The sequence below is a fragment of the Colius striatus genome, chromosome 2 (assembly GCF_028858725.1).
Source record: "Colius striatus isolate bColStr4 chromosome 2, bColStr4.1.hap1, whole genome shotgun sequence".
Classification (NCBI taxonomy): Eukaryota; Metazoa; Chordata; class Aves; order Coliiformes; family Coliidae; genus Colius; species Colius striatus.
In genome coordinates, this window is record NC_084760.1 from 72,746,898 (window position 1) to 72,769,302 (window position 22,405).

The window sequence follows — 22,405 nt, forward strand, 5'->3', positions numbered from 1 at the left end:
TGCTATCCAAAGCCTTTGCAGCATCAATCCTCTGTGTTTAAGAACAGAAGAAATGCTTTTGACAGCTCTTGCACAATAGATTCCCTGTCATTGGGCCATGGTACATCCTTATTGCTGGTATTCATATCAGGCATATGAACATCCAGAGCATCTCATGTTCCTGAATTTCCCATAGCATTACTGTGCATGTGTAGAAGAAAACACTTAAACTAGTGGTATCATTATCAGTGGTATTTTGAAGTCTTTTTGAGTCTCTAATTTATTTATGTACATGCTAAGAGAGAGATGACAGAAATTTCTATATTCATTGCACACAGTAGCAAAGGTTGTCTGTTTCCTTAAAACCTTAAGATCAACTAAGGACTGAGTCTGCCTGCACATATTGTGTCTGAGATATAGAATCATAGACTGAGATTGCTTTTTTCAGCTATACAGCTGTCAGTCAGATGTAGCACTAATAAAAACAGTGGTTTCACAAATTAGGACGTTTCCATGATAACAGAATGTAACTTAGTGATACCAGAACACCACAAACCTTTGGGGTTTTTTGTATCAACTCTGCTACTAGATCATCAAACATAATACAACCTTTTTTAACCACCCAGAGTGCGTAAAGCATCAGCAATGTGTTATATTCACATATTCAACAAAATCTTCTATTCTCTGAAGGTATGTTTGCATAGGATGTGACAGGAACAAAGATGATATTCATCCATGCTGCAGCAGCTTGCTCATCCATCTGCACTCTCGGTTCTTACACACAGTATCCTTACAAAGACTTGAAGTCTTTGATCATGAGGAGACAGCTTTGTCTTTCAAGATGCAATTTCCTCAGAACACCTAGTACAAGATGTATAAAAACTAGATCATAGAATCATAGAATGGTAGGGGTTGGAAGGGACCTTTAGAGATCATCTAGTCCAACCCCCCTGCAGAAGCAGTTCAACATAGATCAGGTTGCATAGGAACATGTCCAGGTGGGTCTTGAAGACCTCCAAGGAAGGAGACCCCACAACCTCTCTGGGCAGCCTGTGCCACTGCTCCCTCACACTTGGAGTAAAATAGATTTTTCTTACATTTAAATGGAACTTTTTGTTTTCCAGCTTCATCCCATTACCCCTTGTCCTGTTGCTAGATACAATAGAAAAAAGGGATGCCCCAACCTCCTGACACCCACCATTTAGATATTTGTAAATATTAATAAGATCTCTCCTCAATCTTCTCTTTTCTAGACTAAACAGCTCCAGTTCCCACAGCCAGAAATGTGACATGTTGCTTCCTAGTAAGTTACATAAGATTATATGGATCACAGGGAAAACCAGACCAATACCTTTTCAAATATGAATAATTACACTGCACCAAGGGCAGAAAGACCTGTAAAAGCATAATAGTTCCATTCAGAGGTAGACATAGTGAGCACCAATGTTAGATTCTCCATTGGAAGATCATATCTGATAGGAATCAATCTGCTATAGGTGGCTGTCCTTAACCAGTCTGACTTAGGTTGGATAAAACAATCAGAGGGCAGCTTAGAGAGAAAGAATTGTTTATTACAATTCTTCTACTTGGTAGGAGATACTTAGGCTGCTATCTGTCCAAAGGGAAGTCCCAGTAACTTTATAAGAAAGAATTCTGACAATTTGTTTCCTATTTCTGTGATGGATGTTTTTTGGAAGAAAGAAATATAATGGTTTAGTTTATCTTTATTCTGTTGTTCTGATGATTATGACACCAAAGTCCATTAAACCACTTCCTCTGTCAAAAGGCTTTGATGGTTTTGAGATGATCTTCTGAAAAAGAACTTTGGTCCCCTAATAACATCTCTAGATTAATGGATCCCCCACATGATATAGCCATGAAGGAATCATTCATTGTTCTTTCCTGTCAATTTCATTCACGTACCATCATTTTATTTCTCTCATTTGTTTTGGCTAAGAGGCTAAACAAAGGCTTTCTCAAGGTGGAACATGGCAACTTGCTAAGTAAGCATTCAGTGAAGATATGAATTATGTGTAATAAGACTTCTCTCTAAATAAAGAAAATGTTTTAAAATATAACGTACCAAAACCAGTTTCTTTATAATGGAAATACTGAGGAAGTATCATAGCAAAATGGGAAAAGAAATGCTAAAGACTTAATAATCCAAAGAATAGCTGAATAATTCACTCCACTTATGTAGCAGGAAAGTGGACCATCTATACAGATATAAGTACTTTGCAGGTTAAACTAATTCAGGCAGAAATTTTGCAGAGGAAGCAGTGTAATCACTAACAAAGAGTTTCCAAACTTTTTTTTTTTTAATAAATATAAATTATCTCTAAAAGTTATTGCATAACAATAGGGAGATAAAGTCATGAGGATCAGACATAGATTTTTTTATAATTTCACAGCTTTAGACAAGGTTACCTCATTTACCTTTTCTTCCTGACTTATTGAACAATAACAATAAGGTATACTTGGGATCTTAAGGCCAAGTATTATTACTGATATTGATTTTAATGCAGATATTCAGATTAGAAGTGACACAATGAAAGAATCAGCTTTGTTGTGTGGGTTTTTTCCCATCATGTAAGCTTCATCATAATTAAACAGATGGAATAGTAATCGATGAACTTTGTTTTTTACTTGGAAGAAGAGCGTATCATCCTTTTGGTGTGAATGACTTATTGTATCCTTTTCCAACTGACACCAAAAAATTGTGGATGGGAATGTAATTTATTGGAGATCTACAAGTAAGTCTGTCACAGTTTCGAAGGCAGAATTATTATAACAACTAAATTCTTGAAGCATACCCTCAGCATAAATCTGTAAGGATGTTAATTTTTTTCACATTTTTCTTCACGTTGTATTAAAGTCTTAGCTACTCAAAATTAATACTATTTTCCACTACACAGATTATAGTAACATTACCCAATGGGATTTAGCTTCTTTTGTCCTCTATAAACACATTAAACACAATTCTAGTCTTGGAGTGAATGGAATTTTTGCTTATTTAAGAAAAGAATAGTCTGATAAATTCCCGCTTCTGGTGATACAGAACATAGTTTGCTCCCTTGTCAACAAAAGCTTGTCAACATTTTTTTTAAAAAGCTGTCATATCTCTTGGTCTCTGCTAAAATATGAAAGGCACATCCTCTGTTTAGTTCATCATCACAGGTTGCACTAATTTGTCATATATAGAAAGAAAGTTCTCAATGTTATCCCTTCTTCCTCCTCACTGTCTCTGGAGGTTTTCAAAATCCACCTAGATGCATTCCTGTGTGACTCGATCTAGGTGAACCTGCTTTAGCAGGGGAGCTGGACTAGATAATCTTTACAGGTCCCTTCTGGCTCCTACCATTCTGCGTGATTCTGTGGTTATTAAAAATGTAGAAATCTCCAAGAACTAAAAATATGAAACTTTGTCCAACTTTCAAATTTTTCTTCTTCTACTATGAAGTCTTTCCCAGTACGGCAGTAACCATGGCTTAGACATTTGAGCTAAAAGTTAGTAATTTTATTGACCAATATGAACAGGTACATAGTGCACATTTACTTAGGTTGGTTCAAGCCTGTTCATTTTTACCCAGCTGTAGAATATCAGGAAACAAAAAGTCTGATTTCACATATCAATTGCTGGTGAAATGTTGCATGGGAACTGCAGATTATTTAATTAAGCACATGGATTCAGCAGATTTTCCTTTGTAGATAACTGGGATGTGTTGATTACGCAGAATGTACCACCACTGCGGACTGAAAAATATCTAGAATCATAAAATCATAGAATGGTAGGGGTTGGAAGGGACCTTTAGAGATCATCTAGTCCAAACCCCCTGTAGAAGCAGGGTCACCTAGATCAGGTCGCATAGGAACATGTCCAGGAGGGTCTTGAAGACCTCCAAGGAAGGAGACTCCACAACCCCTCTGGGCAGCCTGTTCCACTGCTTTGTCACTCTCACAGTGAAATAGTTTTTTCTTACGTTTAATTGGAACTTTTTGTGTTCCAGCTTCATCCCATTACCCCTTGTCCAGTTATGCACTCATAGAAGGATATCAGGTTAATCAGACAGGATTTTCCCTTGGTGAAGCCATGTTGACTCCCTCTGATAACCATTTTATCCTTCATATGTTCAGTGATAACATTCAGGATGAGTTGTTCCATCACTTTTCCAGGGATGAAGGTGAGGCTGACCGGCCTGTAGTTTCCTGGGTCATTCTCCTTACCCTTTTTGAAGACTGACGTGACATTGGCCTTTCTCCAGTCCTCAGGCACCTCAGCTGTCCTCCATGATTGTTCAAAAATGATGGAGAGAGCCTTAGCAATCACATCAGCCAGCTCTTTCAGCATTATCGGATGCATCCCATCAGGATCCATTGACTTATGAGCCTTAAGCTTGGCCAACAAGTCTGTAACCTCTTCCTCTTCCACCCAGGGCAAGTCCTCTGCTGTCCTGGCCATCCTGTTATCCTTGCTGGACTGGGCTTTCCGAGGGTCAGCCTTGGCCGTAAAGACTGAAGCAAAGAAGGCATTCAGTACTTCGGCCTTCTCTGCATCCTCGGTCAGACACCAGGGAACATCTTTGTTCCCTGCTTCTTGGTTTGATGCATCCTCCTTTAAATTAAAGAGTATTCATTTTTCACATAACCCAAGAGCCGATTTTAGGTAAGTGTGGGTTTTTCCTATGTGATATTCAAAAGCAGTGAATCTCAGTGAAACAGCTGGCATCAGGTAGAAGAGTCCTTCAAATAGTATTTGTATGCAAGTTCTGCAGCTGGAAACAGGACAATTTCAGAGTGCAATCTTTGGTTTTGGAATCTATCACATTGGAAGTTTGATCTGTGAAGCTAATGAAACATTTATATTTTCAGCCAAATCTTTGTCTCAAACGTGCCATGGTAACATTCATCTATGCAAATTTGTAAAAGCTATGTCCTTTGAATATGTGTTATAGTAGAAGTCACAAACTCCAAATTCAGTCATGTCATTATGATAGATAGTTTAAACAGTAACTGTCCAAGGAACTCAAACTTTTAGGATTTGATGTTGGCATTTTCTACTTAAAGTGACATAGTATTTCACAAGAAGACTCTCCCTTACAAAGCACTGGTCAAGAAGCCAAATCATCTTCCTCCATGATCGAAACAATAATAGAGCATTACTTGTTTTCCAGTGAGGTCTTGAAATGATAGACTAACAGAAACCTTCAGAAAGCATTCACAAAGTTCTATTATGCCTCAAAATATTATTACACATTCAGAGTCTGCAGAGAACAGGATTCAACGCTGACTGTACACAGCTGGTATTCCAAGTTGTGCAGAGATTATAGTATCTGCAGTAAATACATCTGAGGTTTTAAGATACTAATTGGATCTACTCCAATTTGGAAATTCTTACATGACTGGGAAGATGCAATGAATCGTGTTCAGACTTCTCTACTGTTAGCACTCAGTGGGAATATTTATGACATCAGCTAGAAGTAAAATCATGAGGGACATGCCATGATGATATATGTGTATATATATTGGGAAATGGAATACAGCAGTGCATCACCTCCTATGACTTTGCACAGACTCTTATCACTTATAAAGGTAATAAAAATTTAAATAAGGCCTCCTGCAAATTTTCATTCACATTAAAAATGCTGCAACTAGGCAAGTAGATTTACACAATGTTCAGTCTATATGCTGAGATGACTTTAGCACTGACTTTTCAATGAAGTTTTCATGATTTCATTTTCTTTCCATCACTGTTTTATTAAACTTAAGTTTCAATATATTTTTGTGTTGTAATGGAAACTTTACCTACCAAACAGTAGGAGCTATCTTAATCATAGTTTTTAATCTAAACATTAAAAACCTGCTGCCAAGTAGTTCTCGCTTGCATTAATTAGGTTTACTGTCTTCCACTGTTGCCAGAGAAATGAAGACCATTATTCAACTTATAGATCAATCTACTGTTTTGTTTCTTCCTATACTTGGAAGCTTTGTTCTTATAACACAACTGGTTTTGGAATCAGCAGGATTTTTCTTGTGATGACTATTCACTCCAGGCCAGGTTCTTGAACTGGCAGAAAAAATAGAATGCTTATCCTGTATTTTTTCAATGAATTCTCTTCAGGACTTCAGACAACATCAAGAAGCATGAGTCAGAGAACAAAAAGAAAATAGTGTACTGCAAAAGCATGAGAGTAAATAAGACCTATAGCCAGAATACAAGCCTCCTAATCAAACATATTTGTCCATCTAGGAGTGCAATTGCTGCAGGCTCCTTATGCAATCAAAGATCTGAAAGTATTCTTAGATTATTCTAAAATAATCCTCTGGAGATGTCTCCCCCTTTCTCTAGTGACTAAGCAGAAGAGAGTTCAAGCTGATTACATTCTTAAGTCTGGCACCTGTATTACACACCTAAAGATGGTCCTGGATGTATTCCATCTAGGAAATATTTGCCATGCTGGAAGGATGACTACTGGACAGAAAGACTAGGACTGACATAAGGTGCCTGAGAAGTAAAACTGCATTCTTCAAACAGGTTGAACATTGGGACTGGAATAGCAAATTTGGTCTCAAAATTTAGGAAATAAACAAGCTAAAAGATATCAAATCTGAACAAAATATGGAAAGTACAGCTGCAGTACATTAAATCCATGAAACCAAGATTTCTAATTCTGACCTGTAAGGATCTGTTAGATACCATGCCATAGCATGTGCTATACCACTTTCTAGTCTACATAAAAGATGATGCCCAACTACTGCTCCGAACACTTCATTAACTAAAGTAGAAGCTGTTAACCTGAAAAGGTTTCAGCCCTGCTGATGGTAGTTGCTAAAATGATGCTGTGTGCAAAACTCAGATCAGTTTTGCATGTTTGTTTGTTTAGCCTGGAAATTACACATCTGAAAGACGACATTAAAACAAGAAGATTAAGACTTAAAAGCGCAGTTCCCTAGGAGACTAATGCCAGAATTACACAGAAGTCTCCTGATGAACAATTCATCCAGGATAGTAGTTCAAGTTGGCACAAACTACAGGCTTGTGGTGAAGATTCAAGTACCTATTGTCTAAACATTATGATGTTCCCTAAATTTTAAACAGAGTTTTTGTAAAGCTAGAGTCAGCAGTCTCATTTAGCTGCTCATATCTATCTGTATAGCTGGATTTCTGATTCTTTAAACAGGTGATTTTAAATGATGGTGAAAGAGACAAGAGCAGTTTCTATACTGTCTTTTCTAGAAATAAAGTATATGCTATCCTGGAACAGGGGGTCATAAACTCCATTAGCTGATTATCAATTGCTTGGAGAAAAGATGAGAATAAGGACATAGGCTTTTTCAGGTCATCTGTCAAAGGCAGATGTGCTAATATGCAATGTCATTTATCCATTCTAGAATAGTTTCTTGTATCTTGCCTCCCTATGAGGTGCACATGAAAACACAGATATACTCTCTAATCTGCAAACAAGAAATGCATACATTTATGAACAGGTAAAGATAATTAAAAGAACCTTGTCTATGTGGGATATTCCCTTTCATCTTTATGTTAAGTGCAGTTGTGTAACAGTAGCTGTTAATATTCAGTCAGCCCAGATCGTATTTGGCTCTATGTCACAAACTGTACAAGCCACCAATTGTTCCAGCAGGACTGTGGAAAAACCTAAGAAAACAGAATATACCAAGTAGCTTTTTCTTTTCCCCCTACAGTATTTCATGCATAAACACAAGATACTACAATCTCTGCTAGGTATAAAATCGGGAATATCATCACAGCTACTGCTGTCATTTGGGTACCTTTAGATGCTGTATCTCACTACTTGTTCAGTTTTCTGAGGGATTAACCTATACATCTTAATGAGATGTAGTTCATTTTCTACCAAAGTAAAATGAAAAAATCATATTTCTTTTTCATGAGAGATATGTTCTGCAAGTTCTGCTAGAGAATAATTTCATTAAATTAAATACATTTTACAGTTGCTAACTTACATAAGGTCTATACGTGTAGGTGACCATTCAACATTACATTTTAAAGAAATAAGTAACTAAAATTAGAAATGATTTACCTTTTCTAAAAATTAAAAATACTCTTCATAAATGATTTTTAAAATATTTAATATATGTGAGAAAAAAGAGAGTAGAAAAAAAATACTTTTCCGTAAAAATTTAGAACATTTCTTTTGCATTATTTGTACATATTTTTTTAGTAAAAGTATGCCACTATTCAAAAACACTGACTGTACACAAGAAGATTGGTAAGCTCCCAGACAGAGTTGACAATTATTTTTCAAGTACGTAGGTGAGGAGCAGGGGGACTTTTAAAATTGCTATTTAAATTAAATTCATTAAGATCAATAAGAAATTCAAGCTAAGGTATGAGCTTCCACTCACCACTCATAAAAAACTCCAATTAAATTCACACTTGCTCTTGTCCTATTTACCTTTCTTTAGAAATGAATATGAAGACTTTGCTGAAATCAAAGGCTTGATTTTATTTATTTTAAATAACAGCAACTTTTAATGTGATTTTTTTTTAACTGGAAAAAAAGAAAAAATCACCAGGTGCAGAAAGTATGAGAAAAGAGGAACAAGCTAAAGGATTGCCAGGCCAAATTGCAGAATTTGGAGGGAAAAAATTTCTTTTTTTCTTCCTTTGATTTATACTCCATCTTAGAACTGATAAGAGTGTTCCTAAGCTTATGATGAATGAGATACACACATTCTTATCACCATAACTTACAGTGGTAGATGCTGAAACCACACACACCAGCTGAGCCTGTGTGGTTTAAATTCTGCTTTCTTTGTCATCTCTTGTCTCCATGGCATATTCACACAAACACCTTTGCATACTAATACTTGAAAAGCATAACACTGAGGGATACAGAACCATTATTGAAAACATAGTTTCAAAGAAGTACCTTTACTTATAGGTGACAGTATTTGAAATAAAAAATCATCTTCAAAAATTATTTTGACAGAAAATAAAATAAGTAAAAAGATAAAAGTGGGAATTTCATCCCCTGCCATACTTTGATATGGAATCAATAAATTACATCCTCATTCACGGTATTGGTAATCATTATATGAACTTCTAATATCAGAGAGAAATAGAGAAAAATGTAGATCATTATTTCTTATAAAAAACTTTTAAAATCGTATTTTTGAAAACACTATAGCTACCTACTTCTAGTGCCCAATAATAAAATAATTACACATGTAGTGCTGCTACATTTACTCATTACATTTTACAAGGCTGTCATTCTCCCAACTTCACACATGTTGAGAAATACCTTTCTCTATATACCATGCTAGTAATATGAACAGGTTATCTTAATGATTAAGGTACAATTCAAAATAAGTGTAAATTTTTAATCATTTCCTAAATCAACAGAACAGCTTATTCTATAAATAATAGAAGATATGATAGACCTTTCATCTTACTTATAAATTAGGAGTATAGCTGTTTAGACTAAAAAGTTCATTATCTATATCAGAATTCACTTACTGATAGGAATCCACAAATTGCAGAGTTATAAACAGCAGAGCTTCTTTACCCCCTTCCAGTGGTGTGTCTTATTACCTCAAGAATAATTTAGATCTGCTTTTAGTTTTCCATTGATTTTATTTTTTCTCACCTTTATGACAATCTCCTTCAAACACACTTTAATTAATAATTTTTCATCCTGACTAGTCCTCATTGAAAGTGGGACAAATATTTCTCCAGTTGGTAATCATTTAAATATTGAATTGATTTTTATATTTTGATGTGATACAAAAAAAATAAATTGAGTTTCTACATATGTAATTCTATTAGTCAATGCAGTGTATGAACTTGTAAAAACATTGCACATTTTGAGACAGTGAATTAAGACTGCACATTGGCCTTAGACTCTTAATATTCTTGCCATGATTATATATCTAGTGGTCATCAAGTTGCACTTGCAGAGATGTTTTTTTCTTTATGGAGAGGTGGACTAGAAGACCTAATAGGTCATTTTCTATTCCTAATGTCTGTGGCTAGATGAACAATAAATAATATTACTGTGTATATATCATGCCTTGTTCCAGCAATACAATATTGCCCACAAGACACAAACATTACTTAGATTGTGATATAATGCCTCAGGTGAACAGACATTAGATCAATACATCAAACAGTATAATTTGACTATACTGTGGGCCGTACTGTTGCTCAACAAATCATAGAATCATAGAATGGTAGGGTTTGGAAGGGATCTTTAGCGATCATCTAGTCCAACTTCCCTGTAGAAGCAGGTTCACCTAGATCAAGTCGCATAGGAACGTTTCCAGGCGGGTCTTGAAATCAATTTGGTTTTCCCTACAAATCAAAAAAGGGGAAACACAAAAGTTGTAAATCCTATAAAAAGAATCCTGTGAACTAATACTGTTTTTTTTTCTTTCTATTTTCCTTCAGAAAGCATATTATAGATAAACATCTGCAACAGTCTCCGTTCTATATGAAATAAAATAATATGTTCCTAGCGTGTATACAGTGTTTAGGACAGAATATATATTCACAGATGCTCAGAGTGCAACTAAAATTTAATCTCTTATGTTCCACAGCTGCAGTCTGATTTTGGGTAGGTACCTAAAGAAACTAAATGTTTTCCCCAGTGCTGGTAAGCAGAACCAAAGAACAAAAATTATGTATTTGAGTACAGAAGAGAGCCCAGTTAGATGGCTACATTGGTCATATATGTCTTTATGAGGATTCTGGGCTTTTTGTTTTCATATGCCTTACTTAAACAGCTCCTCCCATAAATCAGAAATATAATATATGAAGTACTTTTCTGCAACAGTGAACAAAAAGAACAATAATCCCTGCAGTTCATATTATTAAGTAGTTAAATCAAGTCTCTGAATTCTAATGGATATGAGACAAATAAAAATAAGGATAAGTATAAAGATAGAACAAACACAGGAGTTTATATGGTTTCCACTATTGTCACAGTCACCAAAGCCTTTGTAATATTTCCTGGATGAAGTCCAAGGAAAATCCATACTATATCTTCAACCTCACTATGCTAGAATAGAATGTATAGCTTGCATCTTAAAAGCCATGTAATCAAAAGAATTTACCATACCAGAAGCCCTTTATAGCTTCAGATCTAAGAAAAAGAGTGAATTAGGTTTCAGCTTGCGAAAGGGTCAAGGTTCCCAGAAAAAAGCTTCTTCATTTTTTATGAAATATATGGTAGCAAAAGCTTCAACCCATAGAAAGCGATATAGAAATGTTGCCAGTAAAATGTCAAAATTCCTTCATGCTACAACTGAGAGAAAATTGCTACTTTCAGAGCTAGACAAGCAATTTCCAAATAATATTAGAATATGATACTTTTTCCTATGTAAGACTTTCTGTAATTAAGCAGTTTCAGGCAACTGATGTATTTACTTTTGCAAATTAATTTCAGTCTATGAGTTGCAACACACAGGGTGCTTTGCATATTCCCATAAATGTGTGAGATTTGAAAATCAGGCTATATAATTGGCTAAATTACATGATGTCTCCATAATTGAATAGAAAAATTGTTTCAGTATCCTTCCCCGACTAAAATCTAAATTAAAGAAATTTCATTTAACGATTAATCAAATATCAGACAATGATCAAATGCAGAAAAGACAACAACAACAACAAAATCTCACAGATTTGCATTACAAAATGGAAAAGAGATAAAAATTTTAAAATAGAATTGTTTAACATTTTTCTCAATTATTAGTCCATTTTAAATAATTTCCCAACCCAAATAGGATACAATACTGCTTCAAATGACATAACTGTTGATGAATGTTACCTTTTTTCATGAACTGAACATTGTGTTTTTAACCTGTTATCCCTATGGCCCACAATATTTGTACACACCATAGGTTTCTAAAATAATGAGGCAAAGGTTTCTCTGCCCCATATCCTCCAAATGAAATATTACTCCCTTTGAGTAATGACATAAAATCATGGACATGTATAGTAACTATACCAAATCAGAGCTCAAAACCTTGTGCTCAACTCTACTATGGATTTCAACCTGAAAGCAGTTCAGTTTAGACCTGGACATGTTTCCCCACCTCTAGAACAGAGTAATATAGTGACCTCACTTCTAGTTTGCATGATTTATTTAGACCTTAAGCTCTTTCATGCAGGGATTTTTTTTAATATACATGTCCCATATCAGTTTAATGGAGACTGAAATCCATGAGTAGCTTCTAAGTGCTACTGTAATAAAAATGATTGGATTCATCCTACCTTAGGACTCGCTTAGACTCAGACTTTGTCAGCCATAAATCATGGAGTTATAGCACAATGCTGCTTTCTATGTTCTGTAGCTTACATATGCCAGAGTTCAATACACTCACTAAATAGCTGAAAAGTAGCATCAAGATATTAGTTGATAAGTATTTTTCTCTGTGGATATAACTGCTTATCTCCCACTTGAAACCCCATCATAATCCTGAGAAAACTACAAATAAAGGGGAAAAGGCTAAAAAAGTCTATGTGAATAGAAATACTGAATTATCCTTATATAAACAGGACAAGGTTGTGAGTTGAGGATGACAAATATGTGCAGTCATATCTTCTAGTTTCACTTACATTGACTTCAAATTTCATTGATTGGTTATTTCAAATTTAATAACAATTCTATTAAGAGAATTAACAAAGCTTATGTCAGTTTTCAAAATGAGTACACTGCTAATAATTACACTGGTGGCTTTGGTGAATCAAGCCAGACAGCTCCATTCTTAAGCATATCCTTGTCTTCAAGCCAAGAGAGTTTCCCTCAATTTTTTGTAGGAGTCTACTAACTGAAATTAATCTTAGTGCATCTGTTCCAGTATTTTAGTCTGAGCTGTAAAGATGCCAATACTCTTCAGTGGCAGTATATTGATTGTCAATAATATATAAAATATATTCTATCGTATTCCCAGTCTTCATGAGCCAAACATATCAGCCTCGATTAAGTTTGACAGAAAATCAAGGGATGCATATGGCAATTCAAACCTCATGTGGAAAGAATTATGGTCGGAAAATGAAGGAAATGACAGTTTTCACAACAAAGAGAACTTAAGGAAGCTTATAAAAAACATTTACAAATAACAGGCTGGTCAAACATGAAAAAATGAAGTCATTCTTGGACTTGACTGTCAAATATAAAAACTGAAATACACTTATTTTCTCTTTAAACTTTATCTAGACATCTATTTGGCAAAAATCATAGTTACACAAACAGTAACTAGCAATATAACTGTGTGAAAATATTGACAACAATCAGAAGTATTGCAAAGACATTCATAAAAACCTGCATTGCACAGTTTAATGTATATCTGGCACCACAATATTGGGGAAAAAAGAAAAAAGACAAAAGAAAGGAACTGACTCATTTTGCAGGAACTCCTTGTCAAAGATGCTGCCTGTAAAATCCTGTGCACTATTCAGAGTAGTTGCACTGCTTACCGCTTCCAGACAAACACACTAAGCCAACATGATAACTTTGTAAAAATAAGTATTTGCTCCTGCAGATGACCTAAATGTTTACATTCAAATTCAAAACGCATTATCACATGCAAAATAACTTGTTTCAGGCATCCTTTGCAGGCAAGATATTTCCATTTCAATCTTACCTTGCCCTACAATATTGATTAGCTTATTTCTTTTCCAAAACTTCTGTGGAGTCCATGGTAAGAAAAAATAAAATAAAATGAAGAGTGTTTAAATTCTTGGAAAAATCAAGCCTGGAAGAAAAGCACAACAAACATCCTCATGTCTGGTCTGGTTTCATGGTAGATTCATCTGTTGACAAGAAGAGAATTTCAGAAGAAAACAGGCAGGAGGCAAGAGGGACACTATTCCATTCAACAGTTAGTGTTGAATGGAATAGTACTCAGGGTGTATGTCAATGCTGTGTGTCACACAATGTAACTATCAGCTCTTTTCTAGGGAAAATTTGAACACTACAATGTTGTGAGAGGGTTTTGCACTGTTTTTCCAAGGCAATTCTTTGTTGTGGGTGTTAAATTTTCCTCTACTTACTGATCCTTTGTTTTAGGGAATATCATGTCAAAGAAATATCTTTGCATCTGAGACCGAAGTTACTGAGATTTTTCATAATCTCAGTTCACAGGAGAGTTTTCATTCCACAGCCACAGGCCAGCACCTGTTTGCATTCTGTCTTCCAAAGCAGCAATTTTTTGCACCTGCAGCTCTAGATGGTCAAATACACAGAAACAGAAAGAAATTATCACTGGTGGTTGCCATATCAAAGTCAGGTAGTACTTTGAAGAGTGAGAATTTAATCTGAAATCCTATGGGAAGCCAGAAATTATAGAAACAACTACTATTGTAATGTGGTTTGAGAAACAAGCAGAGCTCAGTCACTGTTAGGGGCCTGGTTTCAGAACCAGAATATAAGTCAGTTGTAGAAACCACTGGAAGAGCACAAGAAGCCACATGCTCACACCACAGACCTTAGCCTGCAGGTGGGAGAAAACTGCTCGATAGCTGCATGTGTCAGCATTGTTGATTGTTGATGGAAAAAGAGAGTAACCTTTAAAGGAGTATAACCACTCAAAAATGACCCTTCGGGCAATCATGTTTCTGCAAGTGTTCATATCAGGAAGGCATTTACAAGTCCTCTTTAAATATGAATTGATTTGTAGATATCTGCCTTCAAACAAACAAGACTACACTGTGGCTTCAGATTTTTCGGTACTTCATCCTACTGTTCTTCACCAAGAAACAGATCAGGTGCATGCTCTAAGCAGTGAACCAATCACAAAGTGAAGGTGGTAGAAATCAGTATTATCTGTGCATTTCTGACACCTGAGCCTTGATCATCTACACAGCCTACCTAAAGGACTTGAGTGTTTAGAGCAATCAGGATTCAACCAGAAATTAGGAGACTTGTTTCCCATCCCTGCTTCCCTGACACTCCTCTTTGCCGAATGAATCAGAGAACTTTACCACAAACTCCTGGACTCCTTCCATTTCTCTCAAACGTGAGAGCAGTATTTCATCAGTGCTGGGTGTGCAGTGTTCCTCAGGATCTATGTGTGTGAATATCTGCCTGCAGAGCATTGAAAGGAAGAAATAATTCATTGGTGCCACTAAATTCCACATCCTGGGTTATATTCAAAATTCTGTATCAAGTTTATGAGAGTTCAGACGAGGACCTGAGCAGAAACACAATCAGTATATTAAAATACTGTAATTGTGTATGGGAAAAATATATGCCGATTGAAGGTTTTATATAATATAGTATCCACAGTATGTCTCTGTTTAAAAAAAAAAAAAAAAAAAAGCTTGAAAGAATCATAAAGCCCTTGACCAGGATAATGCTTGACTTCAGGCTGGGAAAATCTTCCTGTAAAATTCTCCAGAGGCTTAAAGGTTTTATTGTCAGTATCTATGCTTTTCCCAGTATCACAGAAATGTTAAACTTATGTGTAATCACAGATCACTTCTTTCTGTTTATTGTCAATGCTTGCCTGCTCATGATTATGTTGAGAGGAAAATACATTGTTATATTTGTTATTTCAAATTTTGAATTAGGACAGAAACGTTGCAGCTAAGCAACAAAAAGTCACTTATTTTCCTACTTTTGTTTTTATAAACCTCTTCCTGCCTGCCTGGCATTTAAGCTAACCTCTTTTCTTACATTTTCCTGCTATGGACAAAACATTAATCCTGGAAAATGAACACCTGTCATGAAAACAGTTTAAGACAAACCGTATTTGAGAGAACTAGTAGATAATAGCTATCATAAATTAAACTAAGGAAAACTTGTTTTGCTTGCTTATACTGTACACAGAGACATACAGCTATTTTTTAAAAAATCTCTATCTATTTTTTAAAAAATAGATTGCTTCCCCTTTTTAAAAGGTCATCTGTGGGAAATAATGTACACTATGGCAAAGAACTCAAACAAAGAGATGTTCTAAGTAGTTGCTTTGCAGATTTTTTTTTACCTACTGGAATTCTCATAACACTTGACAGAAAAGCTGCATCTTACTGCTGAGATAAAATCAAATTGTCTAGCTACCTCAAGGGAGGAGATTTGGTCTTTGAAATCAAACTAACAGTGGTAGTGGCTATCCATAACTCCAAGTATAATAAAATGATTATCCAACTACTTTCTGAGGATTTAATTCAGTCACTCCTGGTCCTTGAATATCCCACAAAAGCCAGATTAACTACTGAGGAGAAGATGAATTGAACCTACATGTAAGAAAGACATAATTTCTGACTCTGTGCTTAAAGCTGTTGATTATCCTAAACTAATTTAGGAAATCTAGAAAATCAGTGGAGTGGCAGGTAGGTGACTTGAGATGCAGATGTCCTGATAGATATGAATTCTGTGAGGTATGAGTTGGTATCTCGAAGTTCCAGAGCTGCACCCAGTCCTACCAGCCTGGTATCTGTTTTCTCAGTGCTAGAAGCATGACTGAGACAAGTGCAATAAAACTGGACTTCATATGTAGCTATTTCTCAGATGTCTTAAGACAGTCTTAGCATTCTAGATGATAAAGTTGGTATTTTTACACCTAAATCTTTGCTAATAAATATGTGAGATCAATGGCCTATTCAGTGTCACTGAATCACAATAGCAACCAGGGATCTTCATACAAATGCGATGAAACACAATGACAGGTTGTCATCACTGGCTTTTACCATTTTTTTTATATATTTTCAATAGCCTTCTCATTTGCTATGCAAATCAAGAATTGATTATGACTTCTCACTCATATTAGTAATATTAAATATCATGTAAAGTAATAACTAAATAATTTGTCCCAAAGGTTATCAGTTGGTTTAAAGTATATGACTTGGTCAAATTAAAGGTATTATTCCTATTAATATAGACATAAAATACTTTCCTACTTATATTCCAAATGAACAGTTGCAACGTTACTAAAAATTATTTATTGCACTACTACAAATATTTGCTGCTAAATTTTGTAGCTACTGTACTGACAGGATATATTTACCATTCAGATCGGAGGACTTAATGAAAATAAAGCTTGAGTATCTTATTTATGAACTTGCAAGTCTCAGAGCTGAGAGATGCCCAGAGGAAATACATTTTGCAAATGAAATTAAGAGTTGCTGAGATGGAATCTGCCCTTATCAGTAAAGACGAAGAGTATCACTGACTGCAAATATCTATCTGGCAATTATTTTTTATTCAGTGCGCAAAGAATTTTGTTGCTGTGGATGAAGAAGGAAGAAGGCAGGGAAAAAAAGAGTTAATTTCTGATCAGGGAATTAGAGCATTTCTGGGGAGCAGGCCATGTAGTGGAATAGGACCATGGATCAAAGATGAAATGGGAAGAGTTTAGCATTGTTTCTTTGAATGTAAAGTCCTCATAATGAAACATACAATCCAACCTGAGACCTAACTGAGCCAGTAAGCTGCATCAAGCAACTAGGTTCCCAGAGAATGGATCCAGAGGCCTTCCCTGCCAGTGATGAAGGTTGATGACACTACATCAGGAATGCACAAGACAAGTGCAGAGTGGATTTCATGCAAAAAAAGCATAAAATGTAACAGATGTGCATTTTCACCTGCCAATATTGACACATCTGTCCTTTCCCAAACATACTATAACTGACTTAGGAGTAAATTCTGAGCATTTTGAAAACAGGGAGTAAAGAAAGGAGAATATTTGCAATTAAAGAATCCATTCTCCACTTGCATAAAGGCCTTAAAATCATATTTTCACAGTGTCACAGTATCTGGAGTTATTGAAACTTCTTCAACCTGAAATGCTTCAAGATTCTGCCATACAGGTTTATTAACAACATGGGTTGTTGGGCTCAGTCTTCAAGGTCTTTTCCAACTGTAATACTTCTACAAAGTTGTCCTGGTTTGAGCCAGGATAGAGTTAATTCCCATGAGGAACTAGGAAAGGGTACAGCCTGAACAGCCGACCCAGGTTGGCCAGCAGGTATTCAATACCATCCTAACGTCATGCCCGGTATATAGGTGGGGGCTAGCTGGAAGAAACTCTCTTCCATGGTTGAGGTTTCTCAGTTGCCAGTCCAGAGCAGTCGCACTACGTCACTCACCAGTTTTCTTTGTAATATCGCCTTGTCTTTGTTATAGTTGTTCCTATTCAATTTTCCCTAGTAAATTGTTCTTATTTCAACTTACACGGGCTCTTTTACTTTTTTTTTCCAATCCCCTCTGTCTTCTGCCGGGAGGGGGGGGAGTCGTGGGGTTTTTTTTCCCTTTGCTCCAGCTGGGCAAAACCACAACAGAAATCCTATCATACAATGAAAGAGACATTTGCATATATCCACAAAGTCAGTAGACAAGAAGTGTAGTAACTGTCTATAAATCTTCCAGATTGTAATTGAACTGTCTAGTGTAATGAATGAAGAATAGAGAAATGTGCGCTAAATTTGTGCTTGTTCATTCAGCCCGTCAGCCTGGGTTTCGTTCACTTAATATTAAAGAATTGTTTACAAGCCGACTTCTCTATTAGTGTTCCTATAGTCTCTTTCAAGTTTAACTTTCCAGAGCTTAGCACTGCTTCAGATACACAATTCATTACAGTGCTAGACTAATTGAAGTGTTTTTCTTTTTGTCATTGTTCTGTCTAAATAAATAGCTGGATTAATTTTAGAATGCTATGCACTAGATTAATAATGTTCTTCTGTGCATGAATGTTTTCTCCTCACAGCAGCTTAGTGTCTTTGGTAAGTTTAAGCATGAAACATCAGCAAACTACTACTAAAATTTGATTTGATTCAATCAAATTATGTGATTTATTTCACATAAATAGATAAAAAATTCAACCATAAATAAATATTTTTAAATAAATAATTTAGAGTTAAACATATGCAGACACGTGTATATATGTATGAAAAACATCTCTGGGGTCTTGCTCTATGTAAAATTGAAATGTATGTCAATATTTTTATTTGAATATGAACCAAATCTCACCAAAGCCATGAGGAAGATTCTATGAGCTTTTAGTCAATCTCTTGAACTTTAATTGAGTTTGCAGAGATTGATTTGAGTCTTACATGGATAGAAATCTATCACTTCTGCTCTAAAATGTCTATGTCCCTAGAGCAAGACAAATTTTCTGCACCTTCACAGTTCTAGTCTTCCAGACAAATATTATATTGTCTGGCAGTTTTTATGTACAGACATAAAAGAGTGGAGACAGTTTTATTGCATGAATAACCTTATTGAGAAGGCTGAGAATGAACCAGGACTGTTCTCTTCTCAGTAAATACTGCCCCAGTTGAACAACCAGTAGCTTCATACTTGCAAGCATTCAATTAAGATCTCTGCTTTGTATAATTTAAAAAACACATCCCTAAGGGGAAAAAAAAAACCAAACAGACAAACCCACAGAGTATCCTTTGCTTAAAAACCTTAGGTTTTGATAAGCTTTATTTGATAAAAATTAGTGGAAAAATGTTTGAAATGTCTCCCTATGTATCTACCTATATTCACATCTATAAATTGGCTCTAGCTTACATTTCAAATCAATGATGGAAATTTCTAAAAAGTAGTTCTAGATCCCTAGTTTCCATTACTTGTAATCAAATAAGGCATCTGAATGATTAGGTTATACTATCGTCTTTATAGAAACAATTTCATGCTTCTTAATAGCATGGGTCATATAGTCAATGAATGAGGTATCTTCTTTGAATTTCAGAACAAATTTGTCTTCTGTGGACTGCTGTATCACCAGGCCTGTCAACTAGGAGAAGATCCAAGAATGCCTGGAGTTTATCAGTTGTATGTAAGGTTTAGGTTATTCATGGTCTTCTGCAAATGTGAGTGAATTTGTACAGACTCTTCTTAGTATTCTTAGTAACACGGCCTGTCAAACGACGGCTGACAAGGTGAGAGTGTGACTGTAAGTGGTTACAAAAGAAGGATGGATATTTATTACAGTGGGGAGAAGCTATCAGAAACAGATTGACTGAAACCCCCATTCCCTGCCTCCCTAAGCCGTCCTGCGGGGGGAGAGATAAATATACCAGGATCAGTTCTCTGAAGGGGAGAAGGTGGTCTTAAAGGGTGGTTGTATTCTTCATCGTTGTACCATTCTGTGTTGTTTTGTGTTGGTTATGTTTTGGGGTTTTATGGTTATGCTTTAGTTGGTATTGGATTAAGTTATTTTCTGTTTTCTTCCCCAAGTCGAGTAGCCTGGTCTGTTTTGTCCTGGACCATAAGTGACAATTAAGCTCTCCCTGCCCTTTGGCAATTCTCAGGTCTGTGATACTTGAGTCTAATCATGGTCTTTTGTTCCCCGATGGGCCTAAACCAGGACATGTGTTCACACCACGGTGAATATGGTAGGGAGTAGAATTTCCAGGATTTAATATAGAGGGGTGTTTGGAAAATTGTACCTGTATCTAAATATTTTTTATTATCTAGTCTTGCAGTTTATCTGATGCATTAGAGATCCTGATCTTAAGGATATAGTTCACTGACTGATTGGCAATTATATGTAGCTATTAAATCAATAACTGCTTCAGTCCTTATTTGAAAAACAGGACCTAAGCAGTTTTCCACTACAAAAACATTTGAGCGTTATTGATAGTATTCTAACTTCATAGGATTTCTGATGTAAATGTTCGCAAAGTGCAGAACAGACACTTGGGATAAACACTTTGGAGAAGTGGCAGAATCTAGTTTCAGACATTCTGGTATCTTATTATGTGTCCTGAATTGCAAAGAACGTAAGAGATTAAAGAACAAGTTTTGTTCCAGAGAACTGGGGAGAGCAACTAATCTTTACAAATTGGCCATTTTAGAAAAAGTAAAAAAATGTTTAAATATCTAAGACCATTAACATGTGATGATATCTGAAACTGGTATGTTATCTTTAGTTATAAATGGCAAAGTACTTCACAGAACTAGTTGACTTCACAGCTTTCTTTTAAGCATGGAACAATGCATAAACATGAGATTGTTTTAGTCTGCTATAAAATATACTAATGCAACATCTAGAGAAAAAAATCATTATTTTATGTATAATTTTGCACACAATTTTTTATTTTTATGATTTGATAAGTACATTTTTTTTAAAGCCTGTGAATGTGTGACAATGCAAGAAGTATGCTGGCCAGATGCTGTCAGTTCCATGGTTTAGTAGAGCTCTAATCAGTTATTAACCAATAATATATTGGAATACTATGAAGTGCACTACATTTTAGATATTTATGGAACTCATCCTCTTTTTCTGCAGACAGGCAGAAATAATTTTAATTGATAGTTTAAACTCTGCTGCTAAATGATTTAGTTGAACCTGACAATTTTTGTGATTAACTTTATATGTAAGCTACGGTAATTGATCTGTGTTGGGCTGTTTGTTTAGAACTAGATGAATACTATAAACAAAATACGTACTTGGGAAAAAAAATTATAAACAAAACATATACTTGGGCAAAAAATTTAGGCCTTCACTAGAAATCTTGCTGGTGAGTGGATTAAAATGAGCACAGTATTCTATCTGTGGCTAATGCACTACTTGGAACAACTCTACGAAGTAGTTGAGCATAATAGAAAGGTCTCTTGGAACAGAGTGTGTATATGTGTAACAATTACTTATCATGAAGGACAGTAGACATAAAAAGAACAATTAGGAATAGAAAGATGCTCAATTAAATAAAACAGATTAAATGCTTGTAAAACCTTTACATCATGACTAACTTAAATGTGAGGCTTCACACAAAGCTATTTAAATATCACTTTCCATGAGCTCTGACTCAAGAGCTTGTGCAGTTTATAGAACCTTGCTATGATGAAATACACACAAAGAAAAGGCAACCATAAACAGCAAACCTTTTTAATACTTAGCATACTGTGAGACAGTAAATTTCTACTTCACCAATCTTTGGTTTATTCCACCTGTTCCATTATACCTACTAATATCAAATCAGCAGAAGGAGAAAGGCTTAGTCAGTCACCAAAATAGCAAGAGAAGAAGAAGAAATACATTAAAGAGTTGTGCAAGAATGAAAATTATTAGCATACAGCTTTGATCCAAAATAGTCCTGGACAGCAAGAGAATTTCCAGAAGACCTCAATGCACCTGGTAATTGTGATTTCTTCAGCAAGGGAAAAAAAATTACAAAACTCAGAGGCTGCTGATCCTTGTTCACTATGTACTGTCAATCACTAAAACTAATGTTTTGTCATGCCCTACTTTTACACAACTACATTCAAAAATAAACATGATGTCATTTATTTGTTCTATTTGTTCATTGCATTTTGGGAGTGAAATAACAAAATATCACTTCAGAATAGTAAAATCAGCTATCATAGAATCATAGAGTGGTAGGGGTTGGAAGGGACCTTTAGAGATCATCTAGTCCAACCCCCCTGCAGAAGCAGGTTCACCTAGATCAGGTCACGTAGGAACATGTCCAGGGAGGTCTTGAAGACCTCCAAGGAAG